This window comes from Rhineura floridana, chromosome 5, assembly GCF_030035675.1.
Source record: "Rhineura floridana isolate rRhiFlo1 chromosome 5, rRhiFlo1.hap2, whole genome shotgun sequence".
Lineage (NCBI taxonomy): Eukaryota > Metazoa > Chordata > Lepidosauria > Squamata > Rhineuridae > Rhineura > Rhineura floridana.
The window spans coordinates 187,445,744-187,471,098 of record NC_084484.1 but is presented as its reverse complement, the minus strand read 5'-3'; the positions used below and the strand labels follow the sequence as shown (position 1 = coordinate 187,471,098).

Sequence of the window (25,355 nt, the reverse complement as noted above, 5' to 3'; positions counted from 1 at the left end):
GAAGGATTGCCTTCCTCAAAGGAATAAAGCTGTGGTTGGCAGCACAACGAGGGAAGGTCCCACGCGGGGAAAAGAGGCTGACAAGGCATTTGAGAATCAATACATACTTTAGTATCTAGCACAGTGCATTACAGTTGCTAAACAACAGTCAGGAAAATCATTATGTGGTCTGCCAAGACCCTCCGCAATTTTCAAGTGGTTGGGATCTTGAGAAGCACTGATCTAGAGGGTCACAGTTTCCCAATCCCTGGATTATTTTATTGGAAGGTTGTTCAGAAGCAAACTTGGCCTTCAGGCTGAAAAAGATTCATGTGTTTCCCATAGGAATCTGGTTGGTCACTGCGGGAAACAGGATGGTGGACTAGATAAGCCTTTGGTCTCATTAGGCAGTGCTCTTCTTGGGTTGTCTCCAATGCTAGTCCTACGCAGACGAGACCCACCAAAATGAGTGACACTAAGCTCATCATGTTCATTAACTTCAACAGGTCTACTCTGAGTAGAGCTAGCATTGGGTACAACCCCTTTTGTTTACAGTGAATATTTTCTGATGCTTCTTTTTATTTTAATTGATGATATTTTGTAGGTTTATTCTGTTTCAAAATAATTTGTTTTCAGGATTATTACTTATGTGTGTGTGATCCTTTCCATCTCTCTCTTGATTGTTTGCCACCAGTAGTGTAGCAGCAAATTCAGAAGTGCAGGGTCCCTTCAGGATAATCACAGCCACACCACACACACCCATTTTTGCTGCTGAGTTCAGAATGAGAACCTTGCTCATGCCTTCTCCCACAACAACAAATGTCCCTAGGAGCCGATAAGCATGAAAGGGAGCGTGTTAGCTACTGGAAAGAGTCTTCTCAGTAGCTGACTCATCTCCTTCCACTCTGATTGGCTCTAATTAGCAGGAAAGGACAAGGAAGCATGTCAGGAGGCACTTTTCAGTGGCTAACACACTCCCCTTTCATGCAATTGGCTCATAGGATGCTGGAGATATAGGGACCCTGCTCCCAAAAGAATAAAGGGTCTTTGACCTCCTGAGACCCTAGATGACTACACCCCTGTTTGCCATCTTCAACCATTTGAAAAGGTGGTGGTTTAAATCAGCAAAATATAAATATTTTGGTGGAGGTTGTGGTTTGTTCAGTGCTGATTTCCATGAAATGACAACTAGACAAATGGAATATCCCTGGACCAAAAAGCACTTGAAATCCCTATGCATTGTTCACCTTTGTAATTGTAATTAAAACCTTCTTCTCCAGCTGTTTGGCATCCGTGGGAGAAAGATCTTCAGGAGTGTAACTCCTTAAGATCTCAACAGGGGAGCGGGCCCCTGGCTGTCTCCTCGCCTTGCCCCCCCCACCACTGTGGAATAGGTAAAGGGAAGATATAGAAAACTGAAGTTTCTAAAGAGTCCAAAATCCTGACAACTAAAAATAGCTTTGCAAGGAAAGGGCTTGTGAAGCAATTCCACCTGTGACCCACTGCAGGTCTGTCCAGATTAATGAATAGCTCAGGATTACTGCCTCCGCCCACCCCACTCCCCGTCTCACCTCTGGCTACCTCTGTTCCAGCACTGCTTAAATGCTCATGAATTGTTGGGAAACATCCAAGGCCCTTTTAGAGATGGGCTCACCCTAACAAAATGCATGATTTCATTGCACGGGTGACAGCTCTCTCGCTCCTGAGCATCACAGATCAATCTTTTGCCATTTTTGGCTTGGCCCTTTCATTAAAAGTCCATGTGCAGCCACTGGGCATGGGGGAAAGGACTAGGATAGCCACCCCATTTTTCTAGAACAGGTTCCGCTGCCTTTATCAGCCAAAATTCAAATGGTAGAGCTCCTTTATCTGTTGGCCCCAGTCATGCACTCCAATGGATGCTCATTCCAGGGTTTCAATTGTGTTTCCTCCAGATACACTCATTAGATTCAAAAGAGTCCTGAATTGCTACTTTTCGTCACCACCTCTGTCAGGTATAGTGAAAAAAGCTGATAAGAGAAAAATCAACGCATTTGAAATGTGGTGTTGGAGAAGATCTTTGCACATATCATGGACTGCCAAAAAGACAAATAATTGGGTGCTAGAACAAATTAAACCAGAACTATCATTAGAAGCTAAAACGATGAAACTGAGGTTATCATACTTTGGACACATCATGACAAGACATGATTCACTAGAAAAGACAATAATGCTGGGAAAAACAGCAGGGAGTAGAAAAAGAGGAAGGCCAAACAAGAGATGGATTCATTCATAAAGGAAGCCACAGACCTGAACTTCCAAGATCTGAACAGGGTGGTTCATGACAGATGCTCTTGGAGCTCACTGATTCATAGCGTCACCATAAGCCATAGTCGACTTGGAGGCACATAACAACAATAACTGTCAGGTATTATTAATTTATGAATTAAATTTATATCCCACTTTCCCTCCCAAAGGATCCCAGAGCAGCAAACACATTTACAACAAAATATTTTAACAATGGCAGCAAAAACATGCTAAAGACCATTTAAAACATTCTAAAAATAGTTACTGTTAAAACATTCTAAAAACAGTTGCAGCGATCTCCGGGTTGTCAGGAACAGTCTCCTTCAGCCATCAAGTGCCTGGGTAAACAGGGATGTTTCCCAATCCCTACTAAAAGCCAAGAATGATGGAGACAGACGCACCTGACCATAGGAGTGAGGGAGAAGTGGGTGATCTGCCTTCTTTGGATGCCGGGACTGGACTCTGATTACTCATGATGCCTGAACAAGAAATATTAACATCAGTAGCAAAGAGAGGGCCCCGCACGCAACATCCCCATCTCTGCCACTCAGTCCCCGACCTTTCCGTGTTGGGTGGAAAAAATTCCCCCAGTAGTTTAACAGTCAATCCCTCTTCCCCGAGAACTCTGGGACTTGTCGCTCTATGAGGGGAATGGGGTCTCCTAACAACTCTCAGCCCCCTTCACCCATTACACTTCCGAGGATTCTTTGGGATATGCCCTGTCGGTTTGAAGTGAAATAATAGTGGGATGAATGCATGGTGCAAATGTGGCCAGACTGTCAGTAGGGTTAAGCGACACCGCTTGAATTTTTGCATGCCACGCAAAACAGAAGACACAGAGAAGGAAATGGCAATTCCCAGTGCTGCAAGAAGTGAAATAAAAATAGTCCCGATGTTGAATAATCACCCCAGCAGAGAAAAGCAATCAATCAACCATCTGACAGATCTATTATATACACAACACATCTTGTTATAAGTACATCTTCTAATATATTGCAGGGTGATAAAACCATGATACATAAAAGACAGAGCTGGGGGCAGGATAGTTATATAGCGCACATAGAATTGATCTGTCACAATGGTTATTTTAATTTATTCCCCCACCCCCCATTTGGGAGATTCCTGAAAATCAGAACCAGGGCCTGTTTTCCAAGACACAGGAGGCAAGCCAGAAAAAGAACAAGGGAATAAACATAAATGGGCCAGAAAACACCAAGCTAAAGCTATATGGAAGTTGGGCACAGCAATTAAAGGAACCCTTGCACCCAGCAGAGGACGTTGGGGAGACATCTGGTATGGTGCAGTAATTAGACCCAGGGGCAAATTGCCCGGCAATGTAGCTGTCCCCATCTCTTGCTCTAACCTACCTCACAGGGTTGTTGTGAAGGTAAGATGGGAGGGGGAGACTCATATATGTGATATATCTTAAGGACCACTTGATTCCTTATGTCACTGCTAGGTTGCCAGGTCCATGGCCTGAGACGGATCCTGTATCTTTAGGAGAAGAGAAAGTCAGCCAAGTGCAGGTGTTCTTGCAACCCTGTAATGGGAAAAACCACAAGGTGGAATTCTCCCTTCCTTCTGCACAACTTTTAAAGATACAGAAGACCTCTTGGAGGCCGGGCCTGGCAATTCAGAGGACCATGGAACCCCCAAAACTTTTCAAATAGGTGGTATAAGTTGCAGCAGAAGCACACAGTGATTGGGGATCAGACAGAAATACAGTTTGGTTCAAATGCAAACCTATCTAATTCACACTTTGCAAAGCACTACGCGGGCTGAAAAGTAGGTACCCCTTGAAATTCATGGTTCTTCACATTTTACACGGCAATTCTCTGCAAAGCAAATTATGTGCACAAACATGCACACTAGGGGAAAGTGTGCCTAAAAAGTCACAGACCAGTGACAATAGCAGAAGTAATTGTATTGCATCAGGAAAACAAAATCTTGCAAATTGTGTACATTAGAAGAAATGCTCACTACAATAACATGGGAAGTCACTTTCACAGAGTCCTAAGGGATTTTCCTGCCTCCCTTTCCTCTGCCCTCTTCACCAGTCTGATGCCCTGGGTAATTACCAGTCTGATGCCCTCGGACTCCCCGCCCTGGAAGGAACCGGTGGCAGCGAAGCGACACCGGCGGTGGGGGTGCTGAAGCAGGGACAGGCCCAGCAGCCGCCTGCCTCGGTGGTGGCAGCCTCCGCCTCCACCTGCATTCAGACAGCCTTGACTCTTCAGCTCCTGAGTCCGATCTCCTGTTGGGCATTCTGGCCAGTCTGGATCCAGACATGTGCCTGCACTATGGTGGCCCAGGACCAGCCTGCCTGGAGAAGTTGCACCAGAAAGGGTGTGGAGGAGAAGCAGATTCCGTACCAGCCTCCTCCTTTTCCACTCTGGGGCCCACATCACCCAAGCTGGAGACCATTAATGAACTGATCTGGTTTGACTATGAGTATACCAACGAATGTTTATGTGAATTTGTATACATTTGTATAATTTTCTTAATAATGTTATTTGCTATTTAGTTTAATTTTTGTAAAGTGTATTGCTTTCATTGATGTATTTTTATATTTGTGTGTGTGTGTGTGTATATATATATATATATATAAACGTAATTGTGATTAACCAAACAGAGGTGTTTATTGTATTAACAAAACGTCTCAGCTTCCGCCTTCATCAGCTGCCAACATACAAATGCTGTTGCGAAGGTGGCAGTTATAGAGCTTTGAGGATGGAATGCTCAGAGGGGCTTCATTTGCAGAAGGTAAGTAGTGGTGGTACTGTCCTCCAGGTTCAGGCCATGTGGTGCCAATGTGTCCAGAGAGTATATCCAAAAGTTCTCCCTTTTGGTCAATGCTGCTGGATCTGCTGGCATCTCTATCGCTGTTATGGAAAAGTCCAACAGGCTGTGACCCTCGATGTTAAAATGCTTTGCAACTGGTTGCTCCACTTTTTTTGTCAAGATTGCCGACTTGTGGTTCCTGAAGCGCGTACGTAGGTCAGTTGTGGTCTTTCCTACGTATTGGATATGACATCTTATATATATTTGTAAGCCGCCTTGAGGGCCTTTGGCCAAAAGGTGGGGTATAAATAAATTTAATTAATAAATAAAATAAATTAGCATGCAGGGTGCAAAGGTCCATGGGAGATGCATTTAGTCTCCCTTCCCCTCCTAGTGCTGCTGCTCCAATTAAATGGGAACTCCATTCTCTGTGGTTGCTTTTAAGTGGGGGGAAACCTAGAAGATCCAATCATGGGCTTTCCTATCTCCAGGGCTGGCTCTGGTCATTCCTCCTGAGATCAGCAACCAGTCCTCTCTCTTGTGACTTGTCACTGCTGCTGTAAAGTTGTGTCTGTTTTGCTGACTTTTCCCTCACAGGATCCCTGTCACTAGAGGAAAGTAAAGGGTGGGAAGTCACAAGGAACCCCTCAGGTTTTCTTTGTGTCCTAACAAATTCCAGCTGGCAATAGGAGAACTTTCTTTTTCCTACTTCCCACTTTCCGGCCTGCAGGGAAGGGCTGTGCAGTGTAAATACAAACAGGGCCATAATGGGATCTCTCTGCTGTCTGCTGTTTGGGGCTTCCAGCAGGGAAAAGAGAATGTAAGATAAGCTCTGTGCTCATCATTAGCTGCTTTAAGTGTTTTAGCGCCTGCTAAGATAAAGCATGAAATTTTCTTTCCTCACCAGTGTGTTTCATGGTCATTCGGATCTTGAACTTTCTTGCTTCAGGGAAAGGAAAAAGCCTTTGGCAAAACAGCTTAACTCCAACAGATTTCCCAAGTTCCAGAACATTTATTCAGAAGATTTGATGCAGAACATTTGGAAAAGCCCCTGCTGGATTCTCTTGGTGCTTACTCCATAAATAATGGGGTTCATCATGGATGGAAAGAGCAAGTACATATCTGCCACTAGAATATGGATACTGGGAGCCATGTGACCAAATTGGTGAGACAAGAATGAGAAAAATGCTGCCTTTAAAACACTAGGATGACACAGATGTGAGAGCCACAGGTGCCAAGAGATTTGACCTGAGCTTCCTTGGAAGAGAGTTGAAAGACTGCTTGGAAAATGAGAATGTAAGACAGGATGGTCAGTATCAAGTCCAACCCTCCTGTTAGGAAGGCAACCAGAAGACTATAGGCCCTCTCAGCCACAGTGTCCACACAGGCCAGTTTCACCAAACCCATGAACTCACAGTAAGTGTGTGAGATGGCACTGCCTCTAGAATATGGGAGCCATTTTAGCAGGAAGGGGTGCGAGGTCAAGGGTATGGCCCCCATAACACAATGACCAATCCCATTTGGGCAATCATATAATTGGTCAGTACAGCTGCATGTCTCAAGAGCTTGCAAATGCCATGTAGCAATCAAAGGCCATGGCCAATAGGAACCCTGATTCCATCTTTGAGAAGGAGTGGAGTAAGAAGACCTGGATGAGACAGCCATTTATGTGGATGCTTCCACGGCCAAACCAGAAAATTCTCAAGGTTTTGGGTACAGTCTTGGTAGTGATCACCAGGTCAGCAACTGCCAGCATGCAGAGGAACAAGTACATGGGCTCTGGAGTCTTGGCTGTCTCCTGACAACCACCAGGAGGAGGCAATTACAGAGAAGGGTCAGGATGTAGATGGTGCACAAAGGGGTGGAAACCCAGATGTGAGCATCTTGTAGGCCTGGAAGGTGGACAGGTGAATCAGGGTCCAGCTGGAAGCTAACACTGTATGTTTAGTTCCCGGGAAGCCTTCAGTGGTGATCTGCAGCCATAGCATATCCTAGAACCTGGAAGGACAGATCTCAGATAGTATAATACAGCTGAGAAGAACATGAGTGACAACTAGCACTCTTTATTCCAGGGTCTCCTAGTCAATAACCCTACTGTAAGTTTCCTCATAGTCCCCTAGTTTCATCCATCCCATTCATCCATACCTAATTTTCTTTCCAAAAGAAAGCCCAAAGCAGCCAGGAATACTGTCCAAAAACAAATTCAATCACTTCAAAAAACAAGAATAAAAGCATCTCTGCCATCTCTGCTATCTTTTTGGCACCTTTTGAAGACTTTCCTCTTTCAACAAGCCTTTTAGGTTGAGACCTATCCCAGTCTGCGTCTGTGTTAGGAAATCTGCACTCTGGGACGACTGAGAAGAGATCCTGGCCCTCCTGTGTGTGACAACCGTTCAAGTTGTCCTGTGTGTGGCAATCTCTTGTGTGTGACAACATTTCAAGTACTTGAAGAGTGCTAACATATTTCCCCTCAGCCTTCTCATCTCAAGGCTAAACATGCCCAGTTCTTTCAGTCTCTCCTCACAGGGCTTTTTTTCCAGTCCCCTGATCATCCTTGTTACCCTCCTCTGAACCTGTTCCAGTTTATCTGCATCCTTCTTAAAATGTGGTGTCCAGAACCAGATGCAGTACTCAAGATGAGGCCTAACCAGTGCCAAATAGAGGCTTTGCTGAAGTTGAGATACATTATGTCCACAGCAGAGCTTGGAAAAGTTACTTTTTTGAACTACAATTCCCATCAGCCCAGTCCAGTGGCCATGCTGGCTGGAGCTGATGGGAGTTGTAGTTCAAAAAAGTAACTTTTCCAAGCTGTGGTCCACAGCATTCCAACAGTCTACCAGGGAGGTTACCCAATCAAAAAATGAGATAAGATTAGTCTGGCAGGATTTGTTCTTGATAAATCCACGTTGGCTTCTAGTAATCACTGCATTGTTTTCAAGGTGCTTACAGACTGACTGCTTTGTAATCTGCTCCAGAATTTCCCCAGGGAAAGAAGCTGACTAGTCTGTAGTTCCCCAGTTCCTTCTTTTTGCCCCCTTTGAAGATTAGGACAACATTAGCCCTCCTCCAGTTATCTGGCACTTCACCCATTCTCCACGATTTTGCAAAGATAATAGACAGTGGTTCTGAGAGTTCTTCAGTCAGTTCCTTCAACACTCTAGGCTGCAGTTCATTGGGCCCTGCAGATTAGGTATTCCTTGACCATTTGTCTATCAACCTCCAGCTGCAATCTGGCCTCTTCAACTGCACATTTCCCAGGAGGGTCATAGACTCACTCTCTTTTGGAAGAAGACTGAGCCGAAGTAGGAATTGAGCACTTCTGCCTTTTCTTTGTCATCTGTTATCATTTTGCCATCCTCATTGAGTAGCTGTACCACCATTTCTTTTCTCTGTCTTTTACGATTGACGTACCTGAAGAAAGCTTTTTTGTTGCATTTAGCATCTCTCGCTAATCTCAGCTTTAGCCTTCCTGACGCCATCCCTGCAATTCCGTGCTACCTGCCTGTACTCTTCCTTTGTGGCCTGGCCTTCTTTCCACTTCCTGTATGTGTCCTTTTTTGTTTTCAGGTCATCTCTAAGCTTTCTGTGAAGCCACATTGGCTTCTTCTGCTGTTTTCCCCCTTTTTCCTTGTTGGAATTGTTTGCCATTGTGCCTTTAGAATTTCCTCATTTAGAAACTCCCACTCACCTTGGACTCCTTTTCTCATTAGGGTGGCTTGCCACAGAACCTTACCATTGTTCTGAGTTTATTAAAATCACCTTTCCTGAAGTCCAGGGTACACGTATGGCTACTCTCAGCTTTTGCTTCCATTAAAATCAAGTATAGCGTGCTCACTTTCCCCCAGAGTTCCCATAACTGCCACTTCATCCAAGTCATCTCTGTTGGTTAGAATCAAGTCAAGGATAGCCAATCCTCTAGTTGCTTCCTCCACTTTCTGTAGGAGAAAGTTACCTCCAACACAAGTTATGAATAACTTGGAGGGGCCGTGTTTGGCAGAATTTGTCTCCCAACAGATATTGGGGAAATTGAAGTCCCCCATTACTACTACATCATGCCTCATTGAAACATGGCAATTTGCTTTTCAAAAGTTACATCCTCATCTTCTCCTTGATTGGGTGGTCAGTAGTAGACTCCAACCACCATGTTCCTTTTATTCCTTGCCCCATTTATTTTAATCCAGATACTCTCAGTGGAGCTACCAAGCTCATCCTCATGTATTTCTGTGTAGCGATATATATTTTTAACATATAGCACGACTCCACCTCCCTTTTTATTCCTTCTGTTCTTTTTGAACAAGTTATATCCTTCAGTCGCTGTGTTCAAGTCATGGGAAGTTTCAGTTATACCTATCAAGTTCTCTCCTGTATTCAGAGTTGAAGTTTGTCCTGTTTGCTTCCCATACTCTGGGCATTAGAATACAGACATTGAAGACCATGTGATTCACTGCCTGGCTTCCTTCCTACATTTTTATGAAGACTATTACTGGCCCTATTAGAGCCATTCCCTCAGTTCTTCTTACTGTGCACAAGCCTTTGTTAGTCATTACCACCAAGTTTATGTCTCCCTCTCCCTTAGGATTCAGTTTAAAGCTCTCTTGATAAAGTTCTCCATGCTGTGGCCAAACACATTCTTCCCAGTCCTTGTGAGGTGCAACCCATCACTTGTCAACAGTCCATCTTCCAGGAAGCATAGCCCGTGGTCCCAGAATCCAAATCTCACACATCGGCACCACCTTCATAGCCAGTCATTCACCCAGAGTATTTTTCTTTCCCTTTGTACTCCTCTGCTAAGTACTGGAAAGATGGACAAGGACACTATCTGGGCCCCAAAGTCCTTGAGTTTCCTTCCCAGAGCTTCAAAGTCTGATGTGATTTCTTTGTAGCTCCGCTTGGCAGTACCATTCGTTCCCACATGGATGAGAAGAAAGTGATATGTCAGTGAGCTTCATGAACAATGGCAACACTTCTGTCACATTTCTAATCTGTCCTCCAGAGAGGAAGAATACCTGGCAAGTCCATGGATGTTCTCAACATACTTGGGTTTCAATCCCACGCAGTAAGGAGTCTCCCATCACTTCTACTATTTTCCTCTTCTTCTTGTGGGGCATGGTTTCATTGCTTCTGCTTGACTGAGCTTCAGCCTCTTGCTTGCTGTCACATGGGGTCTCCTGTAATTCTTCCCCTGCAGACTGTCCTCTAGTCTCATCCTCAAGTGCCTGGAGGTGGTTCTGTACTTCCACCAGTGATGGGTGTTGTCTCACTCTTGTGCTCCTGTCACCCTTTCCCACTGAGTTTCCTCCACTTCGTTGTTGCTCTCCACAACCATCTCTTCTGCTTCAACATGCTGTTGTTCTTCCACCTCCTGTACTTCTCTTTGCTGCTGTTGTTCAAGTGTTCTATCCAAGAACTCTTCATCTTCTCTTAAGCTCTTCAGTGCGGCCACCCGCCATTCCAAGCCCCTCACTTTTCCTTCCAACAGCGCCACCAGCTGGCACTTGTTGCACGTGCATGCCATGTTGTTCTCAGGCAAGAAAACAAACATGGCACACACCTTGCAGGTCACCACCCCTGGAGTGTCCTTCCCATCCATAGTCTCTACTGCCTTTTGTTCCTTTCTTTCTACTTGTATTGGAATGGCCTGTGCTTGGTCCTGTCCCCCTTCAGGGTAAATAGGAGAGTCCCACTGGTATGTGGTGAGCCGTACAAGGGGGATTTTTGGGGGGGGGACCTCCCCTTGACCTCCCCCTCTAAACGCCTGTTAGGTCTCCCTGTTTGCTCGCTCTCTGAGAGCTGGCTTGCTTGTATCTCCTCTGGACCAGCTGACACAGCCCCTCTGCTCTCCTCAATTAGGTCAGGAAACAATGCAGTGATTACTAGAACCACCATGTTACCAGGCCAAGGTATTACTATTAGTAAATACAAAACTGCTTGGAACAAGTTTACTTGAGGGATCGACTTGCCCTATATATACCCACTTGACCACTTTGATTTGTGGAACTAGCACTTTACTAATGCAAAGATGTATCACTGAACACCAAAGTCAGGATCATTCAGACCATGGTATTTCCGATCTCTATGTATGGATGTGAAAGTTGGACAGTGAAAAAAGCGGATAAGAGAAAAATCCAACTCATTTGAAATGTGGTGCTGGAGGAGAGCTTTGCGGATACCATGGACTGCGAAAAAGACAAATAATTGGGAGTCAGAACAAATTAAACCAGAACTGTCACTAGAAGCTAAAATGATGAAACTAAGGTTATCATACTTTGGACACATCATTAAAAGACCTGATTCACTAGGAAAGACAATAATGCTGGGAAAAACAGAAGGGAGTAGAAAAAGAGGAAGGCCAAACAAGAGATGGATTGATACTATAAAGGAAGCCGCAGACCTGACCTTACAAGATCTGAACAGGGTGATTCACGACAGATGCCGTTGGAAGTCACTGATTCATACGGTCGCCATAAGTCATGATCGACTTGAAGGCACATAAAAACAAGAAGCACTTTGCAAGTGCCACACAGGTTCCGTTTTGCACTTTTAAGGGATCCACCTTTTAGCATGGCAGCACCTACACTCTGGAATTCCCTGCCTATTGATATTTAGCAGGTGCCTTCACTGTACAGTTTTCAGTGCCTGCTAAGAACGTGTTTGCTTAGATAAGCAAAGCCAGATATGTAAAGTTGGTGTGCATTTAATATCTATTTTTAAAAAAAATTGTAATGTGTATTTTTAACTACTGATTTTATTTACATTTTGATTTTGGGGGGGCAACCTGTTTTTAACTTCTGACTTTTATTGAACATTTCTTGCATATAATAAAAATGTAAGAGCGCCATCACTTGGCCCCCATTGGAGGATTTGTAGTGCCACATCAAAAACCTGGATGTGCATGAAGTCAGGACAAGGTAGGGGGGTAAAATTTATTTATTTATTTATTTATTTATTTATTCCGATTTTTATACCGCCCATAGCAAAGCTCTCTGGGAGGTGTACAACCAATGAAGATATATAATTACATTTCAATTTTAAAAAACACCTAATCCTCGAAACAACAGTTAGACAAACAGACGAAACATATAACTAACATAAACAACATTAAATACAAATACTAAAATACTAAAATACTAAGATATTAAAAATATTAAAATGCCTGGGCAAAGGGGAAGGTTTTCACCTGGCGCCGAAAAGATAGTAAAGTAGGCGCCAGGCGTACCTCGTCAGGAAGGGTGTTCCATAGTTCGGGGGCCGCTACCGAGAAGGCCCTCTTTCTTGTAGTCGCCTTCTGGGCGTCTTTCTGAGTAGGCACCCGGAGGAGGGCCTTCGATGTTGAGCGTAGTGCCCGGGTAGGTTCATATCGGGAGAGACGTTCCACCAGGTATTGTGGGCCCGTGCTGTGTAAGGCTTTATAGGTCAAAACCGGCACCTTGAATTGGGCCCAGAAACATATAGGCAGCCAGTGCAAGCGGGCCAGAATTGGTGTCACATGTTCCAACCGCTTGGTCCCAGTTATTAATCTGGCCGCTGCATTCTGCACAAGCTGCAGTTTCCGAACCGTCTTCAAGGGCAGCCCCACGTATAGTGCATTGCAGTAGTCCAACCTTGAGGTTACCAGAGCATGGACAACTGAAGCAAGATGTTCCCTGTCCAGATACAGGCGTAGCTGGGCCACCAGCCTAAGTTGGTAAAAAGCACTCCGTGCCACCGAGGCCACCTGCGCTTCAAGTGACAAGGACGGGTCCAAAAGGACTCCCAAGCTACGCACCTGCTCCTTCAGGGGGAGTGTAACCTCATCCAGAACAGGTCGAACATCCAACTGGTCAAGGGATCCATTTACTAACAGCATCTCAGTCTTGTCTGGATTGAGCTTCAATTTGTTCGCTCTCATCCAGTCCATTATCGCGGCCAAACACCGGTTTAGGACCTTGACAGCCTCACCTGAAGAAGATGAAAAGGAGAAGTAGAGCTGCGTATCATCAGCATACTGATGAGAACGCACTCCAAAACTTCTGATGACCGGCCCCAGCGGCTTCATATAGATATTAAAGAGCATGGGGGACAGAACTGATCCCTGCGGAACTCCATATTGGAGTGCCCAGGGTAGAGAGTAGTGCTCCCCAAGCACTACTTTCTGGAGACGACCTGCCAGATAGGAGCAGAACCACTGCCAAGCAGTACCTCCAACTCCCAAATCCGCCAGCCTCTCCAGAAGGATACCACGGTCGATGGTATCGAAAGCCGCTGAGAGATCAAGGAGAATCAACAGAGTTACACTCCCTCTGTCTTTCTCTCGACACAGGTCATCATACAGGGCGACCAAGGCTGTCTCCGTACCAAAACCGGGCCTGAAACCCGATTGAAATGGATCCAGATAATCGGTCTCATCCAAGAGTGCCTGGAGCTGGGATGCAACCACCCTCTCCAGAACCTTGCCCAGGAATGGCACATTTGCTACCGGCCTATAGTTATTCAGATTATCTGGGTCCAGGGAAGATTTTTTCAGAAGAGAAGGTAGTTTGCACAACTGCCGTGTCTGTGGCATGGGAGCGAGAAGGGAGGGGCACTGACAGGGGAAAAGGGGTGGTTTAAGGCAAGAGGAGAGGTCTGAACAGATTGGCAAGCGAGGAACATCAAGGGGCTGTTTTTTTTTAAAAAAAGTTTTAACAAAGAGAAATAGCAGAGATGGCTACAACACAGAAGCTAACACAACAGCACTTCCCCCAACTTCCTTCTCACTGTACTCAACCCCCTGCTCACTCCCTCGATCCCTGCTCGGGCTGGGATTGGCTTGCTGGGTCCAAGCCATAGTATTCCATCAAACTGGAATGCAGTTCCTAGCTCATCTTTGGTTGCTTCTGCCCCCTTTTGCTTTCAGGTTCAAAACTTCAGGTTTTCATAGGGTTAGCACCATAGAGATCAGCAGGGAAGCCGACAGTGTTTTTCCTGAGATGCTCTACATTTCCCCTTTAATCTCTGGTGTAATAACTCTTCTCATGCCTACTGCCTCCAATCCTGGTGCTGACGTCCTGCTAGTTCCAGCAGCCAAGAAGCCTCAGCCAGATTGCTCTCTCTCAAAAAAGAAATCCAAAGGGGAGAGAAGAAAGGAGACTCAGAGAGGACCCAGCAGGAGCTTGGTGGCCATCTCTGCAGACTCTTTGGAGAAGAGTGAGAAAAGCAGGATCACCCACAGAGAGGGATCCACCTCCGTGGTCCAGGCTGTGGCCTCTTCAGTCCTTTCCAGTGTCATGGAGGTGGGCGGGGCTTGGGAGACCATGTGATGCCACAGGAAACCCAGCAGAGCCAGTGGTAAGCCAGGAACAAGTGGGAGGGGAAGGCCTGGGGGTCCCTAATCTCCACACACACCCTCAAAGCCCTTCTCATCTGCACAATGGAGCAAAAAATCAGCAGATTTTCTGTGGAAACTCAAAGGCTTCAGGACCAGTCCACTCTGAGACTGGACATGTGGATTTAAATATATATATATCATACCAAGTCCCTTTTTTAAAAAAAATATTCCATCCCCATCCCTAATCCCTGCTTCACTCAAACCTCTGCCATTGTTTAAAACTGCTCCTGGATCCATCTTTGTCACTAGAGGGCCAGGTGGCCTCCGTGGCTAGGAGTGCCTTTTACCAGCTTCAGCTGGTAAGACAGCTGTGGCCATTTCCAGACAGGATAGCCTGAATACTGTTGTCCATGCACTGGTAGCCTCCAGGCTGGAAGACTGCAATGTATTTTAAATAATGTTTTGGTGTCTTTTTAGTGTTTTTGTTTGCTGCCCTGTGCTCCTCCTGGGAGGAAGGGGGGATATCACTTAAAGAAAGAAAGAAAGAAAGAAAGAAAGAAAGAAAGAAAGAAAGAAAGACAGAAAGAAAGAAAGAAAGAAAGAAAGAAAGAAAGAACCTTCACGCAATGTACAGTATTTCACTCCTGGGACCACGTGTTATCTTCAACATGAAGTTCCACATTCAACGTAGTAATTTAGAACAGGTATTTTATTAACAAGCAAATACCCATATATGTACAACATCCATCAGCTGAACTTATGGATGAACAAATGAAAGGACTGTTGTGCTCTTAAGATTCTATTCAAAGATACAGCAACATATATACTCATGTGTCTGTGCATGTGCACACACGGGCGCACAAAGGGGCTACAGAATAGAAGAGAGGGGGGAGGAGGGGAGGAAGAAAAGGTGAAGGTGCTGCAAAAAAGGAAGGAGTTGGAGGCATGAGAATGGGGGTGAGCATGAAAGTGGGGGTACAAAAGGTGCTGCAGAACAGGAGGGGATGGTGGTTTCATAATTGGTTCAAAGGTGAAAGGGGAGCTTAGCAGTTGGAATGGGTGGGAGTAAGAAGGTGCAGGCGGTTGCCATGGGGTGGTCTGTGTGTGCAAGGGGGAGTTCCACCAAAGGAGGAGGAGGAGGCATGGACATGGGGGTGAAGGTGAAAACAGGGCTGCAAAGTGGGGAGCAGGGGCACAGCCCCTAGTTAATGTATATTTTATAAAAACTGCTTAGACGTTTCTACAATTAAGCAGTTTTGAAATTCTGTTAAATAAAACATGAAATAAACACACATCTGATAGGTCATGTCTGTTTAATGTGGAAAGACAACCCAAATCCTACAAGGAATGTAAACTTTCAAATACCATGATAGTTCATGAGAAATCTTGTGAACAAAATCTGTTTATGCCACATGCATAGTTGCTCCCAGATTTATTGAAGAAATTAATCTAGAGCTTCTCCCCAGAACTCACAGATAATCCCTAACTAATTCCTCTAATACTGGCCTGCCCGTGTAATCTATGGTGTAAATCTGCTAGAAAGATCACACCTCATTTCTGTGTTCTTTATAGCACCAGTTGCCATTTAGTTTGTGATAAGGTCCAGACAATATTGGCTTTTCTGGATCTCTAGGGATTGATGCACCCTACTTGAATGTACAGGGTCACATGAGATCTCCAGAATATCTCTCAGAGAGCGGAACTCCAGGTCCTTGCACAGGATCCTTAGAGATTCCCTAATTATTGCTGCTGAGACTTCTGATACCTCCTTCCACCGAAGCTCAACAGTCTGTTTGCTTATTTTGGCTGCATTTGGGCACCCTCCCTCAATACGGGAAAACATAGCACATTTGAACTGCAGCTCTAATGCAATAACATTGGGAAGATCTGCCTTCACTGCCAAGGAAATCACGTCAGAGTCATAGCATTGCTGTGATGTCAGATAAGTGCAAAGGACTACTTGGGACAGAAAGAAGGAGCCAAACATTTTGTGAATCAAATTCAGATAGGCCTTCATTGGTCATGATGCTATGAAATGATACGACTAATATCTCCAAGTATAGATATTGTAAGAACCTATTCCTTAGACTGGCAACTGCACCTCAAAAAAGATATTGTAGAGCCAGTGTGGCCTAGTGGTTAAGGTGTTGGACTACGGCCTGGGAGACCAGGGTTCGAATCCCCACACAGCCATGAAGCTTGCTGGGTGACCTTGGGCCAGTCACTGCCTCTCAGGCTCATGAAAACCCTATTCATAGGGTCGCCATAAGTCGGAATCAACTTGAAGGCAGAACATTTACATTTAGAGCTGGAAAAGGGCAACTGGAACGATCAAGGGGCTGGAGCAACTCCCCTATAAGGAAAGGTTACAACATCTGGGGCTTTTCAGATTAGAGAAAAGGTGAGCATATTTTCTCCCTCTCTCATAGCGCTAGAACTCGTGGACATCCAATAAAGCTGAATGTTCAGGACAGGCAAAAGAAAGTCCTTCTTCACGCAGCACATAATTAAACTATGGAATTCACTTCCACGAAATGTAAAATAGGCTGCCAACTTGGACGGCTTCGAAGCAGGATTTGATATATTCTCACAGAAAAAGCTATCAGTGCCTCTTGGAGAAAAAGCTATTATGCGGTCTATGTTCTGCCCACACGGTCGGAGCCTCTGAATCCCAGTTGCTGATAACTGCAAGTGGGGAGAGTTGCTGTGGTGCTCAGATCCTGCTTCCCATTGGGCTATCTGTGAGATCAGGTGGCTGGACTAGATGCCTCCCTTGGGTCTGATCCAGCAGCCAGGTTCTGCTTATGTTCTTAGCCCTACAGAAACAGACCAAGGGCCCATCTAGGCCCACAATTTCCTGTTTTAAGAATATGTTTTAGTGCCCTGTAGATCTTTGGCAGTTCTGCTGCCTCTGTTGCTGTTTTACTTGAGTTTTCATTGTGATGGTGTTTTAAATTTGTTTCTGATTTGATGCCCATGTTGTATTTTATATTTTATGGCTTGGGTATTTTTTTAAAAAAAATATCTGTACATTGCTCAGATATTTTTTGTTGCTTGTTGTTGTCCATAAATAAGAGAGAATAGCCCAACATCCCTTTCCAGCAGTGAGTGGTTTGTCTGATGTTTCTAGACTTTCTTGAGTCTGTCCAGATCCTCAGTCTACAGCTAGTTAGTTTCAATGAGGGATCGAAAGTTACATTACCAGCAATAGATAAGAATTTTGAGGCATGTAAATGTCTAAGTACAAGATGTGTTTGTGTGAGGTAGTGAATGTTGACTAAGTGGAATGGGTTGCTGTATCATTTTGCAGAGCAGAAGAAATTAGGGGGCCTGGTTTATGCATGACCCTAAGAAAGCGCCATTAAGATCCTGATGTGATAATTTTGATAAATTTTATTGCCTTTTGATTATGCTTGTTTCTCATTCTATCATTTGTAACTTGCTTCAAGGGCTGTCCTGGGAAGCTGGTTACAAATACATACATAGCAGAGGTAAATTCCCTAAATTTAGGTACATACAGCATAAACATCAAAATAAGGCTAAGAGGGATGAAGTTAATTTTGCAATTTCAAATCCCAAGAAAATTGAGCTTTCTGGAGGAATTCACACTAGACGGTGAAGCCAGGCTTATTGTAAAAGAGTAGTAAGGGAGGAAGATAATTGTCCAAGAGGTCATACACACACACACACACACACTCCAGATATACACCTCCGATGCCAGTTGGTTCCTCTTGCAGAATGTCCATCTCTGGGGCCTGGTTGCTTCAGAGCTCCTACTCAAGTGTGTTGGGGTTTGAGGAACTCTTGCACTCTGTGTGGATGGCCTCTCTGAAGTTGGGGTTGGTCTGGTCCCTTCTCTACACCCAGCACTTTGTAAGGGCAATTGTGAGAGAGTGGCTACTATTGCCCACACTTTTAAGGAATTTGCTGCTGGTTATGATATTTATTAATATCTACTTGCACTGAAAAAATTTAGCATATCTGACTATGGCTTCTCTGTTTTAAAAAAATGTAAATGTACTGCCTTCAAATCAATTCTGACTTCTGGCCAGAGCTTGGAAAAGTTACTTTTTTTGAACTACAACTCCCATCAGCCCCAGCTAGCATGGTGCTGGCTGGGGCTGATGGGAGATGTAGTTCAAAAAAGTAACTTTTCCAAGCTCTGCTTCTGGCGACCCTATGAAGAGGGTTTTCATGAGGCTGAGAGGCTGTGACTGGCCCAAGGTCACCCAGTGAGCTTCATGGCTATGTGGGGATTCGAACCCTGGTCTCCCAGGCCGTAGTCCAACACCTTAACCACTACACCACACTGGTTGTAACAACGGATAAATAATACCCACTGACATTGTGTTTTATTGATCTATGCTGTCTGTGACAATCAGGCACCCATTCTATCAGTAAAGGGGCTATGAGAGGTCCAGTTTGTGACTTTCACAAGCCCTGATCATTGCCTTACTCCGAGAGGGGGCCCTGCAGATCTCTGGGTGGTCCGGAGGGTGGAGACATAACACTTGCCAAGCCTGCTAGTCCAGTGCGAACCTGTTCTTCCCTCGTTAAAGTAATGCAAGGTAGCTGAGAAGCCGGTTAGGTGGATGTGTGGGACGGTGTCGGTGTTGCAACACACCAGGTACTTCCAGTAATTTCAATTGTGGAATATTATCCAAGAGTTAAGAAGACAGAGAGTGGTACAGAAATGAGACTCTTAAACATGAAATGAAGTGGCTGCTTCAAATCATGTACCAGAGTTTACTGCAGGGATGGGGAACTTACGGCCCTCCAGGTGCTGCTCAGCTCCAGCTCCCGTCATCCCTGAATGAATAGCAGCAACTGGTACTCGGAAGCAACTGCTGACAACTATGGAGGCAGAGCACAGCCATCACGGCTAGTACCCTTTGACACAATTAACTGCCATGAATTTGCATAATCCTCTTTTAAAGCCATCCATGTTGGTGGCCATCACAGCCTCCTCTGGGAGAGAATTCCATAGTTTAACTCTGCGCTGCGTGAATAAGTCCTTCCTTTTGTCTGCCCTGAATCGTCCAACATTCAGCTTCATTAGATGTCCACGAGTTCTGGTGTTGCGAGAGAGGGAGAAAACTTTCTGCATCCACTTTCTCCACCCCAGGCATAATTTTATACACCTCTGTCATGTCTCCTCTGACCCGCCTTTTCTCTAAACTAGACAGCCACAAATGCTGCAACCTTTCATCGTAAGGGAGTCGCTCCATCCCCTTGCTCATTTTGGATTCCCTCTTCTGAACCTTTTCCAGCTCTACAATATTCTTTTTGAGGTGAGGCAGCCAGAACTGCACGCAGGCTTCCAAATGCAGCCACACCATAGATTTATACAACGGCATTATGATATTGGCAGTTTTATTTTCAACGCCTTTCCCAATGATGCAAAGCATGCAGTTCGCCTTTTTCGCATCTGCCGCACGCTGGGTCAACATCTTCACTGAGCGACGACCCCAAGGCCTCATTCCTGCTCAGGTACAAGCATGAACTGCAAGATTATAAAATAATATCAAAATTTTTATATATGTATAAACAAACAATATAAAATCCTTATAGGTGTTCTCGTATAATAATACAGAAATGGCCAAAAAATATTTGTAAACAACTCAATGCCCATACATAATGAAGAACGCGTTTCGACACAAAGTCTTCTTCAGTGGCCTTGGAGATGGATATACAGTAGGGCCCCGTTTTACAGCGCTTCTCTTTACAGCGTTCCGCTAATACAGCGGTTGTCAATTGCAGAAAGGCCCCGCTCCTCTGGCGCTTGTTCTGCTTTTATGGCATTTTTTGGCCGTTGGGCGCCATTTTGGTCGATGTTAGTCAATGCGTTCTGCTTTACGGCGGTTTTCGCTTTACAGCGGGGGTCCAGAACATAACCCGCTGTATGAGTGGGGCCCTACTGTACACTGTGTTTGGCTTTGTTACACATTTTGCATTTCATGGGCATTGACTTATGTACATTGGCCATTGTTAAAAGTTGCCCTTTATGTTTATATTGATATTGTTTTGACCATATTATATATTTCATTCTTCATTATGTATGGGCATTGAGTTGTCTACAAATATTTTGGGGGCATTTCTGTACTATTGTACGAGAACACTGTGACGCCCTTCCCTGGCTCTCCCTGTCAGGTTCCTACCTGCTCGTGGCTACTGCCTGTCTCTAGGCACCACCAGGGACTCCACCAGTCCGGACCGCTCTCTCTTATGGTTTCTCTCCCTGCTCTAGCACAGATCTCAACAGGTAAAGAAGAGGTGAAGTATGAACCCGAGGACCAGTTTTAGTGATCATCCTCGCGGCCGCTCTTTGTACCTGCTTGAGCGGTCGAAGTGCTCTAGCAGAAAGGCCAACATATAAAGAATTACAATAGTCCAGTCGAGAGGTTATTAAGGCCTGAGTTACTTTCATTAATTCTGATGTTCCTAAAAATGGGCGGAGTTGACGGACCAGTTTTAGTTTTGCAAATGTGGCTCTAGACACGGCTGCAACCTGGGGTTCAAAGGTTAGGGCTGAGTCCAAGATTATACCTAAACTACGGACTTGAGATTTTAAAGGGAGAAAAACTCCGTCAAGTGAAGGCAGATGTCCAGTTCCTTGGGGGAGATTTTTGCCAATGAGAATGACCTCTGTTTTTTCTGGGTTTAGTTTCAATTTGTTTTTATTCATCCAACTTTGCACTGCTAGGAGACATTGATTAAGGCAGTTGACAGTCTCTACAGTGTTCGGTGGAAAGGAACAATACAGTTGTGTATCATCGGCATATTGGTGATAATGAATCCCAAATTTTCGAATGATTTTTCCTAAAGGGCTTACATAAATATTAAATAACATCGGGGATAAAACAGAGCCCTGTGGAACGCCATATTTCAATGGCCAGGGTTTAGAGCAATGGTCCCCGAGGGCAACTCTCTGAAGCCTTTTTTCCAAAAAGGAGCGAAGCCATTTTAGTACTGTACCTCTGAGACCCATTTTAAAGAGACGGTCTAACAGAATGCTGTGATCAGTTGTGTCGAATGCGGCAGATAAATCCAATAAAACTAGAAGGAACAGATTGCCTTTGTCATGTTCTAGTCGAAGATCGTCGACTAATGCGACTAGAGCCGTTTCAGTCCCATGATTCGGTCTGAACCCAGATTGGAAGAGGTCATAACAGTCGGAGGTGTCTATAAACTTTTGAAGCTGTGAGGCTACCACTCTCTCAATGATTTTACTCAGAAAAGGTAGATTAGATACCGGTCGATAATTATTTAATATTTTAGGGTCGAGAGAGGGTTTTTTTAGTAAAGGTGTAACCATTGCTTCTTTTAGGCATTCCGGTAAGTGGCCTTGTTGAAGAGAAGAATTTACGATTGTACTAATCCAGCTTGCTAATTTCAAATTTGATGTTTTTATCAACCAGGAAGGACATGGATCAAGTAAACAGGTTGTTGGATTCATTCCATTTAGAAATCGAGGAATGTCATCTGGAAAGATTAATTGAAAGGTGGCAAAAAGTGCAGGGTAGTCATTTTCTGATCTGATGTTCTTTTCCTCTGCCATTTCAGTATGATCTATATTAAAACGAATCTGATCCACCTTAGTTTCAAAAAATGAGGCAAATTCTTGGCAGCGGGCTTGAGAGCAGATTAAATGAGAGTTTGTTTGTGGTGTTTGAAGGAGATTATTCACTATTCGGAACAGTTCTTTTGGATGATTACTCGATGAGGCAATAGAGGTCGAATAAAAAGATTTTCGGGCTGCCATTCTCATTGTTGGCTTGAATCTTATCAAATGAGCTAGTTGACTTTTTCCAGCGCCGTTCTAGACGCCGGTAGGAACGTTTCATTTTTAATAGGTCTTTTGAGAACCATGGAGCTAATTTCGATCTCACCATTTTCAGTGGGCAGAGAGGGGCCATTTCATCCACTATTTCGGTCATCCTATTATTCCAAGAGTTGGTCAAAATTTCGATTGACTCTCCCATATGGGGGTCAGCATACTCTTGTAGCCTAGATGCGAATATATCTGGGTCTAGTAATCTTTTTGGACGATATAATCTAGAGGAAATATTAGTCTCAGTACAGAAGGACGGAATTAATAATTTAAATTGGATCAAATAATGATCCGACCATAATAATAGCGAAGTAGCCACATTATCAATTTGAAAATTCTTAGCATCTGGATCTGATTGAAAAATAAGGTCGAGAGTGTGGCCCGCCATATGAGTTGGAACTCCTACTAATTGTTGAAGTCCTAAGGTGGACATCATGGTCAAGAACTCTTGTACCAACTTAATAGAGGGGGATTCCATGTGAATATTAAAATTTTTTATTTATTTATTTGTTTCATTTATAGACCGCCCATAGCGAGTGACTCTCTGGGCGGTGTACAAAAAGGTTAAAATACAAAATATCAACAATAAAATCAGACAACAAACAATAAACACAAGCAGCAACTAAAGAAAAAAATAAAAAATAAAAAAATTAAATTATAACATAAACACTTAAAATGCCTGGGAGCATAGCCAGGTCTTAACCTGGTGCTGAAAAGATAGAAGCGTAGGCGCCAGGCGTACTTCTTCGGGGAGGCTGTTCCACAGTTCGGGGGCCACTACAGAAAAGGCCCTAAATCTCCTAATACTAACAGTTTTTGGGATTCTAGCCATAATCCTGAGATTAGGTCAAATAGCTCTGATAAGGATTGATTTAAAATATTGCGGGGGCAGTAAATTAACAAAATAACAATAGGGTCTTGTGAATTAAGCTTAAGGCACAGGGATTCAAAGCTAGAGTACTGTTGACACGATAGTCTAGAAAAAGGAAGTGATTCACGATAAATAATTGCTACACCCCCTCCTCGATTAACAAGTCTGGGTTGATGGAAAGCTGAGTAACCTGGGGGGCAGAGACTGTTAAGATTCACTCCCCCTGGTTCTTCCAGCCATGTTTCAGTTATACATGCAAAATCAGCCTGTTCATCTTTAATCAGATCATAAATGATTGCCGTTTTGTTATTCACTGATCTTGCATTGAAGAATAAAACTGAATGATCGGTGGATATTTGTTTTTCCGGGGTGGGTTGATCTATGCTTCGAGGAATACGGATAGGTGTTATAATGTCATAAGATGGATGAAAGCTCTTACGATGACTGCAACAAGTTAACTTGCTATATCTCCCCTTTCCTAATACTGTTAGTATGGGTTTGATCATTCTATTACTATCGGTTATGGAACACTGCTGCTCGGTAGTTCAACATGGAAGGTGTTCTTGGGATGATGCTAATCTAGTAGTTGGATGTGTAAGATGAGAATGTTCCAAACATGCCTTTTCCACAATCACGGGGGGTGGTTGTGGCATAATAGTATGTCATTTATCATTAGCATCTGGCTCCAAGTGAGCAGAGGGTTGCTTGTTCTGTACAAGAGTCTTCCCAGCAGCAGCATGTTGTAATTGAGGTGTTAAATAAGTAGTCTGAGTGTCTGAGCTTGAGGAATTATGTTCATGGACCATGGTCAAAAGGTTAGGTTTAGCCAAGGATAGGGTTGACTGAATAAGATTCCGATTAAGAGCTGTGTACTCTGGGATTAAGGAGTAAGGACCGGTTGTGTTGATGAAATGTCTATGAAGCCCTATGCCTAAATCACTAAAACGGTGTTTATTCTTTAGAAGTGTGGTTACTACATCACTAGTTTTGAAAGTAAGAAGAACAGACATGCCACATCCTGTGTTTGACAGCATTTCAGCCTTTGTTAAATCACTGAACCTAAACCAGTTTAAGTTTAGAGTCTGCAAAAGATGTTGAATATGTCTCTTGATGTTGAAAAATTTGTGATTGTCATGATGATATGTTGAATGGTGGTAAGGTACTTGCGATAGAATTAAAGTATTGGTACTAAGTTGTAATTTCCAATTTGTATGGACCTCTGACTTTTTACTAACAAAAGAACAAGCTGGTGGACAATCTAATGGCAAAGAAACCTCAGAATCGGAGGTTGGAGTCATAAAGACGGTCTGCTGGTCAGAAACCTGAGATGTCAGTACATCTGTGTTTTTTTCTTGAGTTGAACAGGTTCGATTTGAGTTTCCTCTGGTTGAATTTCCTCTGGCTCGTTCTATAGTAAGTAATTCATCTAATAATTTGAAGAGTCGATGAAAGTTCATTTTTTTATATCTCGGGAGCTTCGTGTTTTTTATATTTTTTGGTTTAACTACCTTTTGCACATTCTTAGAATGTTTTTTCTTTACATTTTGCTTCCGGGGCAGTTGTTCCTTTAAGGTAGTCGAAGTAGCTCCGAAGGAAGATTTTGTAGCAGTAGTATCAGAGTCAGCCAGAGGGGGGTATTTCAGAAATTCCTTAGTTAAAGTTCGTAATAGATTATTTGTCTCCAAAATAAAGTTCTTTATAGCCCCTATTTGATCTGAAAGTAAAGATAATTGTAGAAATAAAAAAGAGATTTCGGGGACAGTGGGAGGCATATCAGGAAAAGTTGGAGCAGTAAAAGAATTTGAGTCTTCAAGAGATGCTTCCATTGTCGTTTCAGCTGGGAGCATCTCCTTTAAAGTAACACAGTTGGTAGATACTGATTCTGTTTTTCTGGGCAAGAGCGCCTCAGCTTGAGCCAATTCGGTCGCTAAGTTCAAAGCGGTTGGTGACGGGGAACTCTTCAGCTGGTGCAACACCTTAGAGCCCAGAGGCCAATCCAGGATCTCATGAGTGAGAGACTTTGGTTGGTATTTCGATCGTATTCGCTCAGGGTTGGTTGGAGATGATGGATCCTTTAAGCCTTTTAACTTTGGGGTGGTGTATTGTAAAGGTGAGGCATGTAGAGATTCTGATGTAGTAGGTTTTCGAGTGCAAAATTGGGTAATATTAAGTTGTTTTAAAGTCTTAGGATGTGGGTATTGTTTAGACGTCTGCTCAGTTAACTGTGAAGGTTTCTCTGTAAGTTCAATCTTATGTTCGTTCTCCTTTAAGTCTTCCTCGTCTTTACGCATTTTTCTCGTAAGGACCATCTTTGAGTAGCT

The 25,355-nt window shown here is 43.9% G+C and overlaps 1 pseudogene; it reads right to left on the bottom strand.

Moving 5' to 3' along the window:
- Positions 1-6,058: 6,058 nt before the first annotated feature.
- Positions 6,059-10,561, bottom strand: LOC133386145 (olfactory receptor 52K2-like; annotated as a pseudogene).
- Between the last annotated feature and the right edge of the window lie 14,794 nt (positions 10,562-25,355).